Raw genomic sequence first — 24944 nt, forward strand, 5'->3', positions numbered from 1 at the left:
AAACAGCAGAAGGAGCCTCACTCAGCGGCTCACATTTGAAGAAAAAATAAAGTGGTTTCCATTTAGCCCTTGTCCCCTCTGCAGAACCCTCTGTGCTGCCACATGAGGAGCACAAAAGTCAAGTGCTTGTCTCCCATGCTCCTGTCTGATGAGGATCATGGGAGCTAGAGCTTTCTCAGGAAGCCCACAGAGAGCTCATATCTTCCAAGGGCCAAACGCTGCTACTGTGCTTGACAGAGCAGCTGTCAAGGTAAGAAATATTCACTGCACACATATTCTACATTTTCTACAAATATTCTTTTGTACTACAAAGTGAAGTGCCTGAATAAAGAGACTAGTAGATGGCATAAGATCGAGGAATTAGAAACTAACAGAAAGTGCAACTCTGTGGAGTCACTACCCTGTTCCCTTCAGTCATTGAGTTAGACTGGCATGGTTGAGGCAGCTTTGTGACTGTAAGCAAAGCATTCCAGGTCGCCTTTCTTATTTTTTTTTCTTTTTTCAATTAAATTGTAACTGATCTATTTCACCATACAACTCAAACCAATCAAACACAGATTCTTCTTGGGTTCATTTCTATTTTTGGGTATAGGGGCTTTTTAACTTTGAGATAAAATGTTCTCTGTCGGGAACAAAATCAGCCATCAATCCTGGCAGGCTGGACCTAAAATCCCTTTAAAAAAATCTCTAGGATATACATGCATTTTATTTAGAACTTCCTGCTAGATTCCATTTGCACTTGAGTAAAAAGAACTTCTCTGCCTGCCTGAGGGAACCAAAAATATTAGTGCTGATTAAATATTTATTTTGTAGCAACATGAAATCTATCATGCTATAAAAATTGTTTTAAATGATAACTCTTGAGCAAGACTGCGACTTACAGCTTTTCTTGTTACTAAGCTAAACATTCAAAAAAAAAAATAAAAACAACCCAAAAAAAACCACAGCCCGTCCAAGAAAACTGCTTTGCTTTGGCAAAGCATCAGACAGCACCTTCTGGTTTGCCAACACCAGCAGAATCTTATCTAACTGTAGGATGTGCTTGGATTTACTACCTATTAGCAAAACTCTTAAGAAGCACTGAAAGGTTCCAGCCCCTTTTATGTATTTTCAGTCAAATTTCATTAATGTCATGCTCTCAGTTTGCACACAACATTATGGCAGTCTTTTCCTACCTCTTAGGGAAAAATTAATAGGAGAGTGTTAAATCTCATATTACAAGGACTTGATTACTTTTACAAGCTATGCTAAATAATTTAATGTGCTTGTCAAGTAACTGATTAGAGAAGATTTTGTGCCTTGGTGTATGCTTTTACTGTCTGTTTACCTCAGTTGACAAAATAAAATCACAGTGTCTCCTGCACAGCAACTAAAACCTTAAACTTGAAGAGGAAAAGAGCTGTGGGACAATTCTACATAGGATGCAATTAAAGAAAGAGAACTGGATTAAAGCCACAGATGGGGAAACTGAAACAATAGAACCAAAGCTTGCTCTGAGGATGGTGCTGAATGAGAATGACCTAGAAGAAAATCTAGCTAACACCATCTAGATCTCTAGCAGCTTCTAGACAAGCTTGTGACCCTTAAAGTGAGCAAAAAGGCAGAGAATACATATTGCTTAGAGAGATTAGGACTAATATAATTCAGCCAATATTGACTTTTCCAGCCTTTTTTTTTTGTTATCCACATTTTTACAGTAATATATTGGGGGGTGGGGGGGCTTTGGCTAGCGCTATCAGCAGGGTGCAGCTATCTGAAATATTCTGTAGTTAACCCATCTGTTCTGTAGATGTAGGATCCCTCAGGTCTGAAATACAGGGGACAAGGGGCTGTGTGCGAAAGGGCAAAGGTCAAACAATTAGCCAAGCAATGTACCCCTCCACCACATCCATAAGGGAAGGCCATTTCTGTAATGTCAAAGATGAAGAGAATTTCTGACACATTGTCCTACCTGCCTCTCTTCTCTACAGGCAGGTCTCTGGAGCCCATTCCATACAGTAAGACAATCCACACAGTCAAATGAAGCAGATGTATTCAAATGAACAGCTGTCTCTCCTGCTGACGGGAATTAATCTGTTTGGCCAGCCACCCCGGAATTTTTCAGATGCACTCTTCTAAAGGTTACTCGAAACCAAAAATTGCACAGCTGCAAATCCCTTCTGGTAGCAGCCAGACACATGCTGTACCAGCTTGCTGCTACCAGAGCCTCATCCAGTTTCCCAGAGCTGCAGCACACAGCAGGATCTGCTGTCCTGAACATCACTGTGATGTTCAAGTCGGACTCTGTCAATGAGTGCATACACGCAATCTGCTTTTTTTTCATGTACTGGTCACCAAAAGCCACTTTTCCATTAAGCAGGAGAGAACATTCCTGATGCTCCTGCTCTCTCACAGCAGCAGAATTTCCCTGAATCGACACTTTTGGAGAGTTCTGTAACAATGAGCACAGCATGCTTGACTCTCATCTGAGCAGACATTATGAACACAAACACATGGTTAAGCACCAGGTACTTCTTTACACTTACTTGTACTCCAACCTAGCGTGTGGATTTTAAAAATTTAAAAACCAGTATATTTCTCTCTTGGAAGGGAGAAGCAATTTACCCAGGCAAAATAATGGATTCTTATATAAGGGTTATTAAGTAAACAAAGTGCAGGAAACAAGACTCAATAGCTTTCAAATGCAGTTAAACTGAGCTTTTAAACCAAGTAGAGTTCTTAGATACAAACAATGAATTTGGGACTAGCAGTGCACTGGAGATGCACCAAAGAAACTCCCGAGACCTGAACACAACTGCTCTTTTCTGTTATCTGGAATGCTTTTACAGCATTAATTGCCTGAACTGAAGGAAATGCCAAGGAAACCCTCAGTGATAACCAAAGTCAATTTAGCAGGCTTGTGTGCCACTGTCCAGTAGAGGCATTTCTTCTGTGGTAGAAAAGACTGTTCTCCTTTACATTAAATGACTTAGCCATGAGCTTTCACATGGAAGGAAATAGCAGCAATATGATGTCTCAAATAGCTCACTAATGGAGAGGGCAATTTTCTTCCATGGCACTGTCTTCTCCATTTCTTTTCAGAACTGAAGTATCCATTAAGAGTGACTCACTGGTTGAAAAAACATGTGAAAAAGAGACATCCTGAAGTTTGTTTTTAAATACTCTCCACAGTCACTATTATGGCTATCAGGAATTTTAGAAAACCATAGGTATGTAATATATTTTCAAGAGACATGGTGCAGAAGAAACCTCATGCTAAAAAATCACAGCTATTATTGCATGGCAACCAAGCAAATATGTCTGATTCCTGATTAACCAAAGTCTTCTCTCCTTTCACCACAGCCATGAATCTCCAACCTACTAGCAAGGGTAATTAACCTTTTTTTATCTTTTTCCAGCATCTTGTCCTCTTTCCTAGATGTCCATGAAAGCAGGTGGAGCCTCCACATGGAGGGACACAAACTTATTTACCCCAACCACCTTACGCTGGTTATCAAACACAATGGTATATCTCTTCTCTGCTTTAGTTCTAGCTTTTTAGTTTTAGTCCAATATTTTTTTCCAATTCAGGTCTAGACTGCCATGTGTAAACCGTAAGTACATGGTGCAGGGAGGGAGAGCAGTAGGCATGGTCAGGTACCAAGTGCAAACTACCTGCTGTCAGACTGGGCATCGTGTATTCTGAAAAAAAAAAAAAATCTTCTAATATTCCTGGGCTCACTCTTGAATTTACCCTTGATAATTTTACAGAAAAGCTTTTCCACAGATCTTTCTACAAAGCCAGAATTACATGAAAACTTCTCTGAGTAAGTTTTTATCCCCACATATGTCCAGGACAACCCTTAGCTGTTCTTCCCGTCATGCTGCTGTGGAATTACACTAAACATTCCTGTAACAAAAGCTATGGAATCTAAGTACAGTAGGGTGACATAATTCTGAGCTCAAGTTGATGGATTTTTCCCTTTGCAAGATTTTGCACAGTAATTCCTGATTAATTCCAAATGTCGAAATTAATGAGATTATCAAAGTAACAAGGAACCAGGGCTATTCTTGTTCACCACAATGTTTTGTATTTCTTCTACTATAAAATTACTTTTTGATATATTTTAATCTCTTTTCTATTAAAAAGATCTGCTGCTTCTTACCCAGTAAGACAAGAATACACTTCCCTGCAGCTGAAGAGAACTAAAAGACAAGTGTCCTCCACTCCCACTATTCCACGCACGCCCTAGAACAACCATACAAGTTACTGCTTTTTCAGTCTTGGGGAAAGCAGATTATTTTATCCTAGGAATTCTACATAATCTGCTAAAAATGTCCCCTGGCCTTTCTACTCATAGGAATATTAAGAGTGGCTATAGAAAATCCTGTGTTAAAGACAATGGAATTATGCTCACTGAGTAACTGAAGAAAATTCTGAACTCTTTCAGGACCTCACTTGTATCACAGAAGGGATTCAATGAGCTTTATAGAATAATTATTATTTTTCACTGTACTCAATAAAAAATGCAAACCACTAAATAAACCAGGTAAAATATCAAAAAATTACACAGAAGGATGCGTTTATGGCTGATCAGACAAGAGCAGGAGCTGGCTTAGTATTGGTCCATAGGACTGAAGCACACAAAATGTACAAGGTCAGCAGCACTGAGCACCCACCACAGCATCTCTGTAAGGATCTGCTCAAAGACTTTTCAATCTTTCACCACTGAAACAAGAGTGACCTGCTCCACCTCAGATTTTGGAAATTCTGTGGCAGCCTGTACCACATAAGAGCCTTTGTTGGTGGAGATGTGGATTTAAAAGGCCTGGAGGAACTCTTATGGTAATCTGGTCTGACTTCCTGCCTGGCACAGCCTGTAATATTTCATGCAGCAATTTCTTTACAAAGCACAGAAACTTGTAACTCTACTAGAAGATATTTCAGAAGCAGATCTAATCTTGATTTAATTACTCCAAGTGATCTACCACATTCCTTTCTAAGCATTTCCAGTGGTTAATTACACCCACAGTATCGTAATTCCAACGTGAACTCCTCTTCCTTATCTTGCTATGTTTTTTGTCTGTTGGAGCCCTATCCCATCTCCCTGTACTGGTATTTTTAGACACTAACCACATCACACCTCAAAATTCTCTTACCTGAGATAAATAGTTTGCCTGCTTGGCAAACCAAAACAGGGATTCCTGAGTCAACTGCGCAGCATCTGCAGCAGTGTATTAGAGATAGCTTTTGACTAAAGAGACTAAAAGAGAAAAGTCAATTCAAATGCACGGGGAAGGCACCAAACATCTTTAACAAGCTTTTCCAGCTTCTGCAGCAGCCATTTGTATGACTTGGAAATTTGGTATGAACAGCACTGCAACCTGCATAGCTTCATTTTCAATCTAACTGATAAATTGTAGCTCAAACTGGATCAGTAGTTACTAAACACTATAGTTAACTTAGAAAGAAAAACATATCTGATGGCAGGTGGTTTTCTACTGCCCATATGTCAAATCACATTAAAATGACCTGGTACTTCTGCAGGCACTGCCAAGGCAGAAATCCAGGAGTGAGCAATGTACACCTTAAAACACTTCCAGCTGTGGCACTGGTAAACAAAATAAGTAAATTTCCACTACTGCTGTCATTCTATATTACTTAGGCATATTACTTAGGGATTTGTATTACTGTAGAGTTCAGAGGCTCCACATAAGGCTCCCTTGTGTTAGATGATCAGCTACAGACACAGCAGGTTTGATTCGTTTCTGCAACGTTTGCCCAGTGCTTGTATGGCTGAATCCTGGTAAGGAGACAGAAGGAGGACTTGTCTTCTTTCTGGATCACAGATGCTGATGAGATCAGTGTACAAAGACTGCTCAGAACTAGAATTTCTTCTGGCATTTACTAAATCCCTGCACTACCCATGTGGTTCTCAACACATTATAAAGTTCCTTAGCTTCATTAACCTTGTTCCAGAAGGGTTTTTAGTCCTTCTCACTGATTGGGTGAAAAACAGCAGCATCTTACTGTCTCAGAGATGTATTACATAAGCACACACCTTTGTAGCTGCAAACAGATACACATACTCTCCATGTATCAATACAAAATAAGAATTGCAAAGATAGTCTGCTATTAACACCACCATGTGTTATGACACCTCATTACTTTTTCACAACACTACTGTTTTTTCCATTAATACTTCACATTTCTACTCACTTGTGGTTTCTAGCAGTTTATCTTTTGCATAGCTTAAATGCCTTTTTTTTTTTTTTAAGCCTCCCTCTTCCCTATTCCAAAAATGCCCCTCTGCAAACCAGGAACACAGTTTATGCAGACATATCAACTTTTATTGATGTTAACAGCTTTTAAAATTTTTTCTTATGAACACTCTTGCATTTGGAAGTCATTTGACTTGAAATAGGTGTATGAAATCCAGCTAACAACTCTGCAAAATTTTACTTTAACCACTGATGCAAAAAATAAAACCAGGCAAATATGGGAGGAAAAGAAAACAATAACCAGCAACATTTCCCTTCCTTGGAATCCTGAAGATTACTATTATAATTGAAATATTAATTGTGACAGAAAAGCAATTATATATTTTTGTAATGCTCTGAACAGGTCACACTTCAGCTGCCTGTCAGAACAACTTGCTATTGTATACCTGGCTTTGTTATTTGACATAGATGCTTCATTTTCTAGGTGATGCACCACATGAATGTCAGCATCCTCACTAGCAGTGGAAGAAATAGAAAGATAAAACCACTTCTTTAACATCCACTGCAGTTGGTACTGTATTGAAAGACCTTCTTCTGCCTTTTGCCATCTAGCAGATGACACAGAGTTCAGAATGCAGCTGAACAATGTTATATATAAGGGGAAATATTCACTCCTAGAAGAGTTCACCTCTCCTTTATTTATTTAACTATGTAACTCCTAAACTCCCACTACCACTCTCAAAAACCAAAAATCTGTGACGAAGCTACTTATTTTATCAGCATATCCTCTAATGTTTCATTTTCAAACAGGAAGAAATTAAGATTTTCATTGACTGTGTAGTGAAAATTATAGCATCTGCCAAAAAATAATTACCTGTAAATTCCTTACAAGTAAAAAGAAGTTTCCAAATCTATGAAGGCATCTTAGTTTGATTAACGACCAAATAGTGCCTCAGTAACAACAACAACAAAAAAGTTAAATGTTGTTAGAATCCTTCTGCAATACTGTACTCTTTCTTTTTTGTGCTTTGACATAATGATCCAAACTGGGATGTACTAGTGAAATGCTGAAATCTACTGGTCCAGGAGCTAGCCTAAAATGCTGAGTATATTTGTTAAAATTGTCTCAAATTTACTTGAATATCTTACTAAAGTGGAATAAAAAAATTCTTACCTTATTAGAGCTTCATTTTCTGTTCTTTCACTGAAAAGAGTAAAGAAATCTGTATTAAAGATTGATTTGATAAACAGAACCGCCTGAAGTAACTATTTTAGCTTCACATCAGTTAACACCAAAACTAAAAGGTTCTTTTTAGGTTCTTATAACTGTAGTAACTCTGTTATTTTGCAGGGTTAATAATTTTCAACACTCTGGAGTGGAGGCCTTTATTTGCCATCTTAATTAGCTGTTCTGAACAAACATTTCAAATGCTTTGGAAATATTAATACAAACAACTGATCTCATCAGTTCACCACCTAAACTACAGGCTGATTAGACACATTCAGTAGATTTATTTTCACTTCAAGCTGTATCTCATGAACAGTATTTTTGTTTGTGTTGCCATTACTTTTATTGGGCATTTGGTATTTTCTATTATTGGATGGGTTTTCATTGCAGTATGCCCATTTAAAGAGTTTCTCAGCCTGGATTTTTTTTTTAAAGTAGCTATTTTCTGCTCAACCCCCAAACAGGTAGGGTCAGCGGCAGTTTAGAAGAATGAACACATCAAGACATTTCAATAAACACCTACTTCAACTCATCTGCTCTGTATGACACATTTGTCAACAATTTACCAACACACATCACAAAAATCAAAAACCAAAAAAGCTTTAAGAGTATTCTGGGAAAATTTAGGCATAACTCAGAACAATCAATGAATAGCAAGACATGCAAAAATATTAATTAACCTTTTATTTCTTCAAAAGTTTTTTCAGTCCTTTTCAACCAGGGAGAACTATCTGCAAGCATCAGCATTATAATTGGGAATTGGATTCTGGTAACTCTGAAGTAAATGGGAAATTTTTTGTCATCAATGCATGCAAGCAGAAAATCACACTTTTTCTTAATTCATCTTCTAAATTATCATAACATAACATACAGCATGAAATAGAAAACAAAAAGCCATGTCTAATAAAATCTGACAATTATTAGCAGTATTTATTGAAAAGCAGAGAAAATCATGCTGAGTCACAGGCAAAGCATCTCAACCTCTAGCACTTTCTGTACACTTCATTAGCCATCAGTCAGTATGGTTAGGGATTTACAGATGAAGAGAAAACAAGGAGAGACCTTGTTCATCTTTGCCAAGGATGAATTCGAACCTTGGCCTCAAAGCATGCAATCAATGCAATGGTTGAAGAGATGAATTCTCTTCACTGCTCTACAGTGAAAATACTGTGATTTCGGGAATAGCAGGGTTAAAACAGAGTCTTCTATGAATGAATCTGTCAATCTGAGGGAAACAAAGCTTAAGAGAATAGTAGAAGTGCCTCTTCCCTTCATTTAGGGTATGGTTACCTGATATTTTTGAGAGACCTATAAAATGAGACTATTTCACACATGGAACGGGTAAACTTAAAGAGAGACATTCCTGGAGTGCAGTAAATCACTGGATTAACCACTCGTTTTGAGAAAAGCCGAGAGATCCCATTTTTATGAGTCAGTTCATGAGAGCTGACATTTATGAAGTCTGATTTCCCACAAGAGAGTACCTGCACATGCTTACCTTTAAAGGAAGAAGAATAACTACAAGGTCACTTAATTACTCAGTCAAACATAAAATCCTTATAGGTTTAATTTTCCTATGGCTCCCCCTGATAATCAGCTATTAAAAACATCCATCAGTACCAGATTAGTTCACATTTACCTGTCTGGCTTCAGGTGTGGGTCACCCACGAAAAGTAATTTAAGAAAGATTTTGCACGCAGAAATCAAGAGACAGAACCAGTAAGTATTTTATCACTGGATGCTATGCAGGGTTTCAATGGGATTGAGTGGGATTTATTACAGCACAAGCCAAATCCTTCTTACTTTTCTCATGCAAAACACCCATTGAAGCTAGCCAGAGTGCAACTGAGGACATATTGCATCCCTGGTTCTCTATTACTCACCTGTCACAATACTACTGTGCACCACAGCACAGAGTTTCTGGGAACAGAATGGCTCTTTCTGGGAAGGGACAGGAGTACCTTACAGGCTAGCCTGTTTTAACTATAAAGCAGGTACAGAAGCAAGTCTGAAGAAGACTAAAAGTCATCTTGGACTTGTGACAGGATCCACAGTTTTAAAGAAAAGTATTTCTATGCTAAAAACACTCACAGTGCAAGCTGCTTTGAAGCATATTTAACTCATCCTACATACTTTTAAAAGAAGAATGAAAGCTTTCTTTGGCAGGGTTTATGACTCCCAGAAAAAAAAAAAAAAACCAAAAAAAACCACCCTAGCATGCTTAAAAAACCAATTTGCATAATTTTTCCTTATCTGATCTAGCTGTTGATAACAGGACAAGCTATAATGAGGGCCATGAGCACCTTCTACCACAGGTTCTCACGGGCCGTGCTGCCTGTCTAGCCCAATGGTCTCAGAAGACACTTATTCAAGAGGACCAGTTACTATCTCCATCAGGTAGCAGGAAGCTTCTAGCCTCAGAAGATCTGGCTTTTATCCAAGTGGAGATAACCTCCACTCCAGTGTGCCCAAAACAACACTGGATAAGTGAGGTTCATGCATTCAGTGGTCTCTGCAGAAGACTTACTGGATTTCCTGCCTTATCTGCCTCGGACACCTTGGCAAAGAATTTAAAATTAAAATATATCTGCTAACTGCTTGCACTGCCTTCATGCTTAATGCCTACTGCTTAGATAGAGGGGGAAAGCGCTACAGGAAAAAAAAAAAAAGTAAAAAAGTGAGGACATTTACATTGCAATATTCAGATGTGTCATCTTGCTAAGCATATGCCTCTTTACAGTAAAAACTATACTTGTTGCCAATCACCAAATGTGATTAACTTTGGACAGACTCTAGGAGGATTCTACCAGACTGCCTCAAAGGCACATTAGTACCATTAAGTTAAACTAAGTAGACAACTGTCCGCACTATGTGACAAGAGGCTCTGTAAATACACCAGGGTATTTACATTTATCCTTTCAATCCTGGTAAAAAAAAAAAAAAAAAAAAAAAAAAAATTGTAAATCTTTTTTCAAGTTCCATCTTTTTCAGAACAATTTATGAACCTTCTCAGTTTTATAAATACAATGATTAACAATAGAAAGACCTACTGATAGAGACTGTTAAAACAATATTTGCTACTGAAGCTGTTCATGATTTTTCTTAAGGAATACTCACCACTGACTTGTTGAACCACAAGAAACCAATACTGCTAAAATGGTCAAACAGCAGAATAGATACAGATTAAAATTTCCTACTTCAACACACAGAAAATTCCTGACTGCATGGAGTTGTACAAGTAATAATGTTCCTTTTTGTTTCAGTCATTATTATGTCACCTTTTTTGTTGTATGCTGTTTAGCAGAAACTGAAAAACCGAAGATAACTTGTCATTAACTAAAATATGAGTTTGATCCCAAAAAGAAATACACCCAATTAGCTAAAACAACTTATTTCCATATGATCCAGGGCACAGCAGGAGAAAAGACATCAAGGTGCTTTTCAGAAATTTTAGATATAAAGTACATATTCTGCCTAAGTCTTTGAACAGATATCAGATTAGGGATGAGAGAAGTACTTTTCTTCTTATACTCTTCTTCTTATCCATCAAATCCTATTCATCCTATTAAAACTTACTTTCAAGCTCCTCACAGACATCACAGACATCTTAATTTAGAAAAAAAAAAAAAACAAAGTTACCAAAAGATGGACATCTATTCGGTCCTTCAGACAGATTCACCCCAGAATTTATTTCAGTTTACTTTTTTAGGCCCTGCAGGGTGCTCTGGTGTTCAGAGGTCCACAGAGACTGATTGAACAAACTAACTACAATTTCCTTTTTCACAAAAGATCCCAGAAAGTCACCCAGGCCTGGAAAAGCCAGAGGGTTCCCATTCCATCAGAGCCAAGAAAGAAAAAGGAAAGGAGTAGGGGATGAGCAATCCTGACCGGGAGATAGATTCGTTCTTAAAGTTCCTACAGTAAATTTGGCTTTCAGTACTTCTGTTTAGCAGCTCCCAGTCAGAATTAAAAGCATGTCAGTGGAGGTGGAGTGAAAAAGAACAAAAAATGTAGGGGAAAAAAAAGACAGCAGGAAAAAATCTCACTGACCTCCCTCAGCAAAGTTCTTCCTCAAGATGCAAGGAACTCTGCTGGAACAGAAAGTTAATTTAATTCTTCCTGCCCCACCAGTCTTGACTCAAGGCCATTTGATTTCACAGTTCCAGTATCTGCAGTAGTTAACAAGTTGTGCCATGCACTCTGCAGAGTGAAAAGCCATGACTGCAGCATGCCAAAGTCTAATCTATGACAGACATTCCCAGTTCTGGAACTCCACACAGCGCGCCTTGGATTGCTTGGCGCTGCGAGGCACCAAGTGCGCACAGTCTGAACTCTGGGACCTAGGGATGCATCCTGAGAATAGTTACCACCAGTGCAATGCTAATCACCATCAGCATGCAGGTATAGGCTCTCTGCAGGATAAAAGGGCAGAAATAAGTCTGTGTTTAGATTGGACAGCAAGAACAAGATTATAGCTGGGAGGCAGAAAACTCATGAAATAGCTCCACTTAAAGCATACATACAGATTAAAAATTACCCACTGCTGCCAAAAAATTGCATATAACCCCACCCACAGCTATACCTGCCCGTGTAGAGACTGCCAAAGGCAACTGGAGTATGTGCTCTGCTGCCTTGCCAGTATGATCAGCTAAGAGCCACCATCTTACATCTTACCTTACCAAAAAAGTGCCCAAGAAAGAGTCACTATTTATTACTGCTCTTGATGACTGGCTGTCATAGAAATCAAGGACTTCAATTATTTTTTTTGAAAGCTAGTTGTCCTCCTGGGTATAAGAAGTCTTAAACATCAGCCAGGTAGCTTGACCTACCTGTTTAGAGATGGAATAATGTGGAAACAAAAATAACCATTGCTATTGCTGTATGTGTGTTCAGACCATACTAAAGAGCTCAAAGCTGCTTTACAGAAAATGCTACAAAAATGCTGTCCAAAAGATATTATCCTCTCCAGTAAATGATGATTCCACAGACAGTAATGTCTGCAGCCATGTTTTGCCAACATTTCCATTACAATTCTCTGCTTTAATGAAGAATTAACAAGATTAAATACACTTTGGCTAGTAGACCTTCAAGTTCTATTACAGTACATCGTATTTATATTAGAAATGTTAATGTCACAATTCTTGACTTTGAAAAGTACAACGATAAATTAATTTACTTTTAAAATAAAAACTGTGCCAGAAAGAATTATTTAAAATCTTCAAACTTATTCTACTACTCTTTATAGAAAAAGTACATTGCTTATACCATTAAAAATAAAAGCTAATGCATTTTTCTAAGGTAAGAATTAATTGAATTCAAGAGAATTAAGCAGATCCTAGAAAAGGGCAGCTATTTTCTCTGTACATAACATAATCATATGCCCTAAATCCAGTTATTTTCCTCCTCTGAAAGGTATTTAAAGATGTCATCTCCATAAGGCCTGGCCCAGTGCCACAGAAAGCACAATGATACACACTGTAGCTGATATGAAACCCTGCATTCCACTTAGGCCTGAAAACCTTGTGTAGGACCAAAGACTCAAGCATGAAAAGCATCAGGATGTTGAAAATAAGCCTTCACATGTATTTTTTAATTATTAAACGTAAAAACTTAAAAAAACCCAACCAGCTAATAGTCAAATCTAAGGAGAACCTTCAAGCTCTATATGCAATATATGACGACGGTGATATGGGAAGTTTTGGGAACTCAGGGGTGTTCATCTGGTCTGTTTAACCATATACTGCAACCATTGGTAGAGGTCACCACTTCTGAGATTGATGATACAAACAGAACCCTGGAATCTTCTCCCCTCCTCTGCCAACTTACTGAAGAGGAGCCCAGGGAGCAGATAAGCTGAGACAGCCAAAACAAGTTTCTTCAGCTCTTCAATCATCCTTAGACTCAAGACTGTTTTACACTAGACGCCTGATTTTAATCATTGTCCATATGTGTGAGTAAGCATAAAGAATGCACTGCAGAGACAAGACTTGGACCTTCATGATTTTTCTCAGAAAGCATATACTTTTCTGCTTGTAATCACCCCACTGACAAGTGAATGATTATGATTTTCTTAATTGTCCCAGGTTTATCTTGGCCAAATTAAATACGCTAGTATCTTGAAGGACAAATGTACAGTAAGTATTGCTGCGTAATATCCCCAGCCAGTAAAGTTCATTATTGAATCCTAGAATAAAACACGACAGATTTTGTTATGTTATCTTTTCCAAGGTGTCACTACCAACCCAACACATCCTAGAACTTAATAAAGCCTGGCAGTCTCCAACTCATGATACATCCAGAACATGTAATTTTTTCCCCTGCATTGCATTTTCTAATAACTGGTGCTGTTCTGCTCTTCTTGGGATGGTGGATAACAACCATCATACCTGCACGCCTGAATGCAGCTGTCAGGGTAATTCCATCCAAACTTAAGGCAAATTTCATGAAAGCAAATGTTTAATACACATATTAATGGCAGAAAAATATGGTGAACTGGTCTGCAGCACACTAACTGCTTTGAGTTTAGGATCTTTTTTTGATACATTTAATTCTTCTTTTTTTCTACCTGTATGGCATGTGCCCTCCCTTAAGTTCTGTGTATACATCCCAGTAAATTGTCCCAATGCAGCTCAGAACTGTGGCACAGACTGCATGATTTGAAGAAGAAATGGCCTTCAGCTCTGCATACTGCATATTGAGAGCTATGAAAAGTACCTGACGAATAAATAAAATGGAAATCTGACATTTGAAAGTCAGTGAAAGTAAGCTTAAAGAGAAGAGTTATTTCTTCTTATTTATGGGACTCTATAAGGATTTTAAGGTGTATTGCACAACAATGCTGTATAATGATCAGGCCCACAACTCTGCTGGGAAGTGTTTTTCAAATGGCAGTTTTGGTTGCCAATATAAGAAATACTCAATGAAACAGAAACAGGTATTTCTAAAAAAGGGTTTTGGAAAACGTCTTCCTGTGCCCAGTATATAGCGCAAATATAAATCTTCACTTAAACTGAGTTATATTTCATTTGTGTCTGCAGCTGCCTAACTTCTCTTCATCTTCTGTAGAGAGGCAGTGGAAAACATTTGTTAGTGACAATGACATAATTTGCCAGTGAAAACAACTATGAATAAATTCAAAATCTTGTTGAATCACGGTTTTCTGGCTAAGCTAACAGGATAAAAGTCTTAAGAAACTATATTTGCTTTATTTTCTGGAGCTAAGGTCAAGTATGCTGAAGCTTCAGGGGTTTTTTTGAAAGGTGGAATAGGGCTAAACTCCAATTAAGAGACAAACTGACTAAGATATTTATTTAGGAGCTGTGTAGTAATGTACCAAACTCAATCCATTGGAACTGCCTTTTGTGTTTATTTCTACCAAAGAAAAACAGAACAAAAAAAACCCTATCAAGGTATTCAAATTCAAAACTGGATTCATGCACACTGAAAACTTTTGAATGCACAACTAGCAGGCAAGGGGAAAGTGGTATTTCCCTCACTTTGGATGCTCCATAGAAAAGTCTTCATTTACACTTTTGTATTTTCAGAAAGATGGTATTTGCTTGTTTCTTCCAATATATCACAGATAATACTCAGCTCCTGGGTTTATGGGGTATTTGCAATCATAACTCAACAGACAAATCCTTTGTTATAAAGAGAGAACAAATAATGGGGATTTACAAAGCTGTAATTACACTGAGAGGGTTTATGCGTAAGGATGTATTAAAATACTATACACAAAATAACTTTTTTTAAAAGAAATCCTCTGAGCATGATCACTGCTTACAAAAAGGGCTCTTTTACCATAAAAGGGATTTTAAATGCATGTCATGCTAAAGGATGCCCGCAGACTCTGCCAAGCTCCCGTACATAGGCTGAAGTTGGTAGTGTATACCTGTTTTATGGTTAGCAAATGATGATGAACAAGCAGAGCAAACCCTGAGCCCGAAACAAACCACACTAAAAAGGCAGATGATGCACTCCAGCAAGCAGCCAAAGCACCTCAGCTGCTGCAAGCCTTGGCAGCGAGTGGGGAGCCGAGCCCAGAGTGGAGCGTGCCGCGCCCAGCAGCCGCACTGGTGGGTGCAGGGCAGGCACGAGCAGAACCGCGGAGCGAGGAGCCCACCCCGGCTACAGATCGGGCTCCTGCAAGGACACCAGCACAAGTGACAACACACCCATTAAGCAACACACCACCAAGGACAAAAATCATATTCTTGCCTTTGCACTGGCCCATCTGGTCATAAAAGGCACTTGGACACACAGGAGCAGGATGCTCTAAACCACGGGGGATGCAGCCAGTATTTTGGATCTCCTGTTTCACCAGCAGCTTCCCAAGGACTGGTGTTCCCAGGCACCAGAGACCTGTGGCTGGTTGCACAGCATTCTCCAGGGGACCCGCTCCAGCTACAGCTGTGCTCTGAGAATGCTTTGAAGCTGGTTGCCACCTAGCTTGTCCCAACAGTAAGAAAACACAAAAGCAAAGATGACTTCAAGCATCCCACTCTCTGAATTAAAGATGACGTTAGGTTTCAATTCAATATATTTCATGAGCAGAATGTAGTTGAGAAGTTATTTTACTGTATGATGCACATTTTTTATTTAGTAATGGTCACCACAGTTCCTACTCTTGGTAAGTCACAATGATTTCTACATTTCCTCACATGGAGCTGGGAATCACAAAGTAAAAACATTTTGTATAAATTTATTCTGAGATGATTTTGACCTTACTAGCTTATTGGTAAACTAAAAAACTAAAATGGGAGAATCTGACAGTTATTCAAGAAAATACAGTAAATAAAATTGTAATTACTTTCCCAAACCTCTTCCCTAAGATCAGTGATTTATTTTCCTAGTTTAGATTTTGTAAATAACTGATTATTGGTATCAGTAACATGCAATTCTGTATTGTTTTTTTAAGGTTATACCTGAACATATTGGGACAGTTGCCAGTGTAATGTATGACCAAAAAAATCCACTGTTTTATTATTAATTGCTTTTCTGGAGACAGACATTAATTAGATGGTATGGGGAATTCCAGATCCATGCAAAAGACACCAGTTGCAGTAGTAATATAACCTTTTTTTTTTTTTTCCCAATTATAACCTTTTTTTTTAAATACACTAATTGCAATGTTTTGACTTCTGGCATGGATCCCTGAACCAGTCAGGGCTGCACGAAGGCAGTGGGACAGGAATACACAGGGAGGAATAAAGTGGTAGGAGGCACTTGGAGCAAACCCAAGGCACAAGGGGGTTCAGTAGCCCCAGTTTGATTGGAGGGAGGAACGGGCAGCATCCCCTCTACTATCCTTCCACAGCAGCATAGAGCTAGTTGTGATTGGGGGTGCCCAAAGCCTATTCCTGCTGCAGAGGAGAGGAATAGGAAAATAGGGGACAGAGGCAAAGGTTCATAATCTTCCAGCCTGATCCCTCTGACGCATGATTCCAGATCCATAGGCAATACTAAGACACTAAATATTCTACTTTCTCTCTTTTCCATTTCATTCAGAACATGTTTTCATAATTGTTTACTTTCCAATTTAAAAGGAAGGAATTCAAGTAGTGTTTCAGCAATGCTTTCAGGCACATGGTGTGATTCTTGGGGCTGTCCTGTAAAGGGCAAGGAGCTGGACTCCATGATCCTTGTTGGTCCCTTCCAGTTCAGGATATTCTGCGAGTCTGTGACAAAGCAAGTGAATTTAACACCTAAGCTACAATGAATTAGAAACCCACATTTTCAATTTTACAAACCAGAAAAGCTTTTGCTACATATAATATTTTAACTTTCATGTTTTACCCTGAAATTAAAACAAAAAACAATCTGCGATTTTTGTATTTGGGATCAGTCATATGGACTACGTAATGGAAAAGCTCTATAATTTATCTGAATCATTATTTTATTTTGTTCTCTCATGGTTGCAATTGTTCATTGTTAATTAGATCCAGCCACAACAACTCATTGTGCAAAAGGCATACTCTGTTTTAATCAAGATCTTGAACGGCATTTTTGATGGCATCTTTAAAAACTTGGACAGAACACTCTGTGGTTTCCTCATTGATAAAGAATCAAAATCATTAACTATGAACACATCTTGCCCTGGATGCTGACACTCACTATCAAGATTATTTGATGAGCAGCTCCTTGTTTCATGGAACTATTCTAGACCTCCTTCTGTTTTATACCTCCTTTCTTCATTCAGAACAGTAATGAACTGAAAACCTGACCCATAGAACACATCCACGGTAAACTCTTAAATATTTTTTTTTAATTTCCATTTTATGCTGTGATGAAAACGATGCTGTAAACACAAAATATGACTGTGACAGTCTATCTGAAATCAAACCTTTTTATCTATAATGTTCAAATTATTTTTGCTTATTTTTGATGAAATTCCTGATTGTTTTAGCAGTTAAGAGAACTAGCCAGTGTTTGGGAATTAAACACACCACACCAACAAGCTCATGCTTATGGACTGTCTCCATAGATGTATTTTGGAGACAATGTACTGGTTCAGATGATCTTCACTGGTAGTTGCTAGTGACAAAAATCTGAACAATGTTTCCTTGGCAGAAATAAGCACAGCACACTACTTTTATCTATCAATATATAAATTGTCATTTGATGATTTTGATGCTGCTGCTTTAACAACTATTGCTAGGTCTTAAATTTTGCTCCATAAGATTTAGTTTTTTCTTTCATGTCAGACTGCTTAGCAACTTCCTGTTAAGAGTGAGTCCAGAGGAGGACATGAAGATGATAAGAGGGCTGGAAAACCTCTCTGATGAAGACAGACTGAGAGACTTGAGGTTGCTCAGGCTGAAGAAAAGAAGGCCCCGGTATGACCTTGGAGCACCTTCCAGCATTTAAAGGGAGCCTACAAGAGAGCTGGAGAGGGACTTTTTACAAGGACGTGCAGAAACACATCAGGATAAGGCAGAATGGCTTTAAACGGAAATAGATTAGGCTTAGATAAGATATTAGAAGAAAACTCTTTACTGTTGCTTTTGAGGCAGGACGGGAATGAAAGAACTCCCATCAGAAAGCTGGATGAATGGAACTCAAGTGATTTATTTCAAATACATCGCTCTTTTTATAGAGAACATCGTGCAGACTAATTTCATTGGTCTTAAAGTAAAAACGTTTTACACCATTGGTGCTCAGTGAATGACGCACAGTGGCAGAACATATCTATAAACAATGTGAGCAACAAGAGAAATAGAGAATTATTTACATTTCTTTCCAGCTCTTTCCCAGGCCCAGCCTGGTTTGAAAACCTCTCTTTCCCTCTCTGACTGAACTGAGAATACCCATACTTTACTATGAGGATGGAGAGGCACTGGAACAGGTTTTCCAGATAAGTTCTAGATGCCCCAACCCTGGACATATGCAACGCAAGGCTGGATAAGGCTTTGAGCAAGCTGATCAAGTGGAAGGCATCTCTGACCATGGCAGGCCCCTTCAAACCCAGACCATTCTATGATTGTGTAATTCCATTAAACAGCCACAAAATTGGTGTTGTGAGTGCTGTATTCAGAAAATTACAGGGGATTCTATACTGCAGTATACAAAACAGTGGAATCTAATACGCTGTCTAGCCACCGGTTATGCCTGCTTTCCTTCTCTTTGCATTAATACAGGCAATAATAGCACAATTGTTTTATAATAAATGACATTATATCATAAATTACACTATCATCACATTGTATTATGTAATTACAGATAGATGTAAAAATCTGATTGATTTTAATCTAACTTTTTCAACCTATTTAAAGCTTTCAAATCTAATTTCTTGTTAAATCTAATAAGCTCAGTTTGCACATAGAAGCGACGATTTTGGATGCCTGGGCACTTCTCTGACCAACTGAAATGTCTTTAATGGAATCTTGTTTCCAGTAAGAACTGAATACCATCTTTCAGATGTTTTAGGTTACGCACTCTAAAGTGGCCTTACGCCAAATCATGAGTCACTGTTGAAAATTTAAGATCCTGTATCTAGTATCAAAACCCAGCAAAAAATAAATTCCTTAACTATTATCAGAGTAGCACCATAATCTGGGGAAAATGAAAGATCACTTTGGCTAGTTTCTTTCCTAAAGCGAAACAAAACACAACAGTCAAGGTTTTCAACTGGCCAGTTAAAAATAAACACCAAACAAACACAAAAATTACCCTTTTTCTTAAATAGAGGAAAAAATATTGTAGATTGCTCACAAATTGAACAACTTCTGCCTGTGTTTCAGAAGAAGAATCATGATAGCAATAACAAAAGTTTGTTTCATTATTTGATATGGTACATAATGCTACATCAGCCCATTTCAAGTACTGTGCCTCTAAAAACTTAAACTAAACATATCATATTTTTACCACTGAATATAAATGCTAAGGATCAAAATTCCCCAAAATTTACCTAGTAAAATTAGCAATAATTAGCAGTTTGCCTGCACAACAGTTGAAGAACTGACATCCCAAAACTCTTAAAATTCTACTTTGCCCTAAGAAAAGACACTGAAAAGCAGGGACTGATGAAACAGCAGCCTGCTTCCTTGTCACATAGCTTTTATATCCATAATTCCAAGTAAGTTCTGCAAAGTGACTGACAGACAGAGTTTCAGGGAAAAAAAAATCAACATAGCTGAAATTGTGTTGGTTGAACGCTACAGCACAGCAGACAGCAGCTCTATATGCCAGCACAGCAGGAAAAAACTCAATTGCTTTTAATAGACAGGCATTTAGTGCAACTAGTATAATCTGGAGTGACATTTTCCCCTGTCTATTATGTAAGCTGAAAGCTAAACTTGTACTTTTCTACAGTATATTGCCTATCTTCAACACATTGCCTTATCAGCTTTCTCTCAATTTTTAAGATATTTTAGTAGCAAAGGAGTGGGGACTTACTGCATCTTTGAGATTCCTTCTTAATATCCTATTTTCTTCCATTCTGTGTTCATGTTGCCACACAGACAGGCTTCAATAGGAACTGTTCTTTGTTCAGTTAGTACAGTTCATATCCTATGTCTAAAAACCTCTCTGAGAATTTTAACTCTCCACAGAAAATAATTTTAAAAGGTAAAGAAAAATCCAGGACATTCAAACAAAAGAAGAAATCAAAAGATGAGACAAAGAAAAGATGGAGTTTAAAAACCCAAGAGCAGTCAATCCATTTTACCAGCATCATTCCCTAACACCTCTTTTTCAAAATTTCAGGAAAAGAGGAGAAAAAGCAAGGAAATGGGTAGTTAGAGATATCACCATTTTTATATCCCAGGCGTCTTGTAGAATGTGTGAATGTCTACCTTCGCAACAGCAATTATCCCTGACAAGATTTTCAAAATGGCACTCAGCAGCAGCCTTAGAGAGATCAGAACTTCCCTCAGAAAGAGCAAGACAGATAATGACAGACTTGCTCTGCTAAAACTGGAGTTTATGACTCCAAGATACTTAAATTAATAGTTCTTTTCCAATCTTTCTGTCCATCTATCTACTGTTACTCACCTCTGTGCTGCCCCTGGAAAAAGCTGATAACCTAATCAGTAACCCTTTCAAGCTAACCAGCTCTGATAGACTGACTTGTCTTTAATGTGTTTTGATAGACAAATAAAGCTGTCTAAGTGCCAAGGAGTCTGCATATTTAAGATTCAGTTCTTAAAGAAGTGAGTGATTAAAATCTAGTGATTTTGCAAGACAAGTTCATAAGGGCTATAAATACAACACATTGCATCAAAAGGCCTCACCAGCCAGACATCTGAATACCAGAAGGAGACACAAGGCATAAAAGAAATCAAACCTTCAAAAACACCATACCAAATTGATTGGGCAACACTGGAAGAATGACCTTTACAAGAGACACTTTATTGTGTATATGTGCCAAACATGTTTATGATTTCCCTTAAAAGACCTATCTTGCATTATCCTGGTAGTACTTCAGGAGTTTGTGTCCCACCTGCCTTCCCTGTGTATCCCACAATAAACAACATTGACTCCATTAGAAGAATGTCGCTTCCAGGTACATATCATCTGAAAAGGTACTAAAAACATCCTACCCCAATGCTTTCAGAGCTGCATCTTGAGCAGGAATCTCTGACTTTCCCAACCTGAAGCAGGAGCATTCAGCCTATATGCACAGACAACACCGCAGAGCTCGCCGGACTACCTATGGGTGCAAGAGAGGTCTGACCACTCACCCAGCTCTACAGACCATGATGCAGTCTGGAAATCTCCCCTTCCCACTCAGAACTGCAGGTCTGCTGAACCATGCCACTGATGCTACCCCGTGCATCTGACAGAAAGCCTCCTCCATGTGAAGCCTTCTGCCAGGAGCACCGAGGGGGATGTAAGGCAGTGGCAGGCACAGCGCTAGCTCATGGAGCACCCGTGGTGCCATGCCCAGGAGGTACCAATACCCAGCTCCCCCTTGACACAAAATGCTGCCACAGACAGAGCAGAGCCCATGAGCACCTCTGAGAGCCATCCTGACACAGGACCAGAAAAAAGGTTTTACAAAACCTTACAAGAGGACAGAAATCTATGAAACTGCAAACAGATTCACTCGGAAACCTCAAGATGCTCATGCAGGAAGTAGTGACTGGAATTTCAAATATGAAATATACCATCTACCCTATGCCAGACAATGCTCTTCACTTTCTACTGAAATTTAGTACAGGGGCTGAGACTTCCTATGCCCACTAGTTGGAGAGGACTGTGAAACCAGCAATGGCCCATGCTCTGCCCTTTTTCAGAAAACAGATGCTGAATGAGACAATCAACGGGAAAAAAAACAAGCCCAGCACAAAGGGATTTTTTTTTTTTTTAATTTTAGCACAAAAACCACACGGCAGGGGCATGTTTCCATTTAGCTTTCTTTGTGTTGGTTCTTCTTTTATATCAGGTGTTGAGCTGGTGAGGCTGACATTCATCTTCATTTACCTGGCAGACCCCAACTGCAGGTAAGGTCTTTACATCACGACAGTGATGCTAACATTTTCCCTCTAATTATTTTTGCCCAATATTCTATTCTCCAGGTCCAAAAGGAAGGAAGAGCTTCAAACACCTGGAAGAGGTGCCTCCTCCTAAAGAGAATTATCCAGCAAAACTGCAATTCAGAATTAATAAAGCCTCACATCTTTTCTACAGAGGTGTTTTGAGTCCTATATGCAAAGGAGAGTTTTTCATTTATCAGGCAGCAGAAAGGGAAGGGCTTTCCACCAGGTGATTTTGAAATTCTTGGTCAAAGGTTAACTTGGTTTTTAACTTCAAAGTACAGAAAAACAGGGAGGTTAAAAGAATACAGTAAAACTTCAGAGGGATATTTCCAACCTGAAACCAGGCTATGAAGGCAAGTAAAGCTGCTTTCTGTGCTACACCTTTCATTGCTCTTGGTTTCACAGGCAGTTCCTAAGAAGAGAAAAGGCAAAGTCCGTTTAGGAAAGTTTAAAATATAATCAGATTTTTCTGGCTGGGAGCACCAAAGGTGGAAAGGCAGTTTCACTAATTAAGATCTGAACTTATGCTTCGACTTCAGTTTTTCATAATGTTACTGGGTATTTTAAAATATGGTACTCATTCATTGTAGGGTGCAGCACCCGCAGGGCAGTGAGTAATGGTTTTACTCTTGCTTCAGTACTGGCAGCAGCATGTTGGACTGGAAAATGAACCTCTAGTTCCTATCTATTTTTATAATCTAGTTATCTACCATCTCCTAAATTCTTACCCCCATATGCACACTAGAAACAAAACATTTAAATCTCAGTACTACACTGAAATATGTTCACAGCACTGCCATTGACAGCTCACCAGCGACTCTGACTTGCAACTGAGGACAGCATTTGGCCCCAGCCAGTACATCTGTAGTCTGTATGAAAAATTCATGAGCTAAATCTTTTCACTTCTTTTATAAACAGGAGACAAAACGAGCGAGTCATCACTTAGTCAGCCAGGGAATGATTCAAAATCTAAACCTAGGATATCATGTTAAGGAGAGGAACTGGTAATAGATACAAAGTATATTTTCTTCCCACAGAAGGAAAAAGGACAAGATTAAATTATTCTATTTTATGCCATTTTTTGCTGCTTGCATTAACTGAAAATGTATACAATAGTAACTAAACACAGCAGTAAGATACTAGACACAAAATAGAAATCTGGAGTATTATATGCCCTGATATATTTTGCTGCAGCCCTGAAGACATACATGTTACTGAGCCCTGGTTTATTTGCAAGCTTTCCTGTTTCTTGAAACACAAATATTACTTCTGTATTTTGTGACTAGCTCTATATTATGAGGTGATATTAGCTAAGGAGGTGACAGCTGGCAGGAACTTTTGATTCGAAGGGTCTCTTTCTAACTGATACACACAGAGCTCTGTATTAGCTCTCACTAGATGCACTGTTTACTAAAGATGATTACGCACGAGTAAATAATGAGTCATGATATCCTCAAAAAAGCAAACATACAGAGTTAAAGAATAATTTCTAACAAGGGTAACCAGACAGCATTGAAAATTGAATCACTTCAGTGTATTTCTCCTAATTAAGTGTTAAAAACCAGAAAAGCTATAGAAAATAGACAAAATTATATAAAAATATGTTGGAACATCTTGAAAAGACTATCTCTTTTCATATGACTGTAAAGTGCCATTTACAAATGGTTAACATAGAAATAGGTAAATTCAGTCTTAAATTTATGCAGGTACAAACAGAAAAGAGATTTTTATTTGGTCACCACAACACAAACAAACCACGGTAATTTTGTCATTCTTGATGGATTACTACTCTATCCTTACAAACAATTCAGACCAAACATATTGGAATTCAGGCAAGAAGGCAGCACAAATTAAACATCATAATTATGATAGGGACGTAAACTGCTCATTTTTACTTTATGCTATCAGATGACTTCCTAGCACTTTGGGAATTTAAAGTCAGGAAATTCATCTCCAGACATCCACCAACAGTGGTGAAATAGTCTCTCCTTCATTATTACTACTTCCCTATGCATCTTATTTCTAATGCTACCTCATACATTTCTAAAACCACCACTAGGCTCCAAAAGTTCCCCAGGGGAGTATATTGACAGAATGAAGATTATGAAAAATAAGCTTACATCCAGTATTCACCTGTACGGATTTTGCCTGAAACAGTTTGCTCCCAGCCATTCTGCAGAGCCACCCAGACACCTGTGAAGCTCATCTGCAGTTTCAGAAGACAAATTAAATTGAATCTAGTGATCCTTATGACTTTGCAGCAGCTGAGAGTGGTAGGTCTGGAGTAACAACAGGACTTAAAGACATACTCTCATACTCATAAACATACTCTACTGGAACTGTGACTTTTCATTTAATCTTCTGAAATGTTCCCTTGTAAGGACTATACTAGAACAAGCTGGATTCTTAAAAAAAATTAAAAATTGAAACCAATAAGGAATTATGTGACTCTAGGAAAAAACAAGCACCTAACTTGTTTCTTTGTGAGCACTGCAGTATTAGAAAAAGATCCAGTTGAAATGGGTGTTGTCCAAATG

At 38.3% G+C, this 24944-nt stretch overlaps 1 protein-coding gene across 23 annotated transcripts in view; it reads right to left on the reverse strand.

The window, feature by feature from the left end:
• The window catches only part of THRB (thyroid hormone receptor beta), a 169323-nt gene that overhangs the window by 118385 nt on the left and 25994 nt on the right, over positions 1 to 24944 (reverse strand). For 20 of the 23 annotated variants that reach the window (XM_030264983.4, XM_072925722.1, XM_072925705.1 and 17 more), the window contains exon 2: positions 7376 to 7405. The exons of the other annotated variants lie outside the window; for them this stretch is intronic. The gene's annotated coding sequence lies outside the window, so the exon portion shown is untranslated. The remainder of the gene's footprint in view (positions 1 to 7375; positions 7406 to 24944) is intronic. 23 annotated transcript variants of the gene reach the window in all.

This window comes from Taeniopygia guttata, chromosome 2 (assembly GCF_048771995.1).
Source record: "Taeniopygia guttata chromosome 2, bTaeGut7.mat, whole genome shotgun sequence".
NCBI classification, from domain to species: Eukaryota; Metazoa; Chordata; class Aves; order Passeriformes; family Estrildidae; genus Taeniopygia; species Taeniopygia guttata.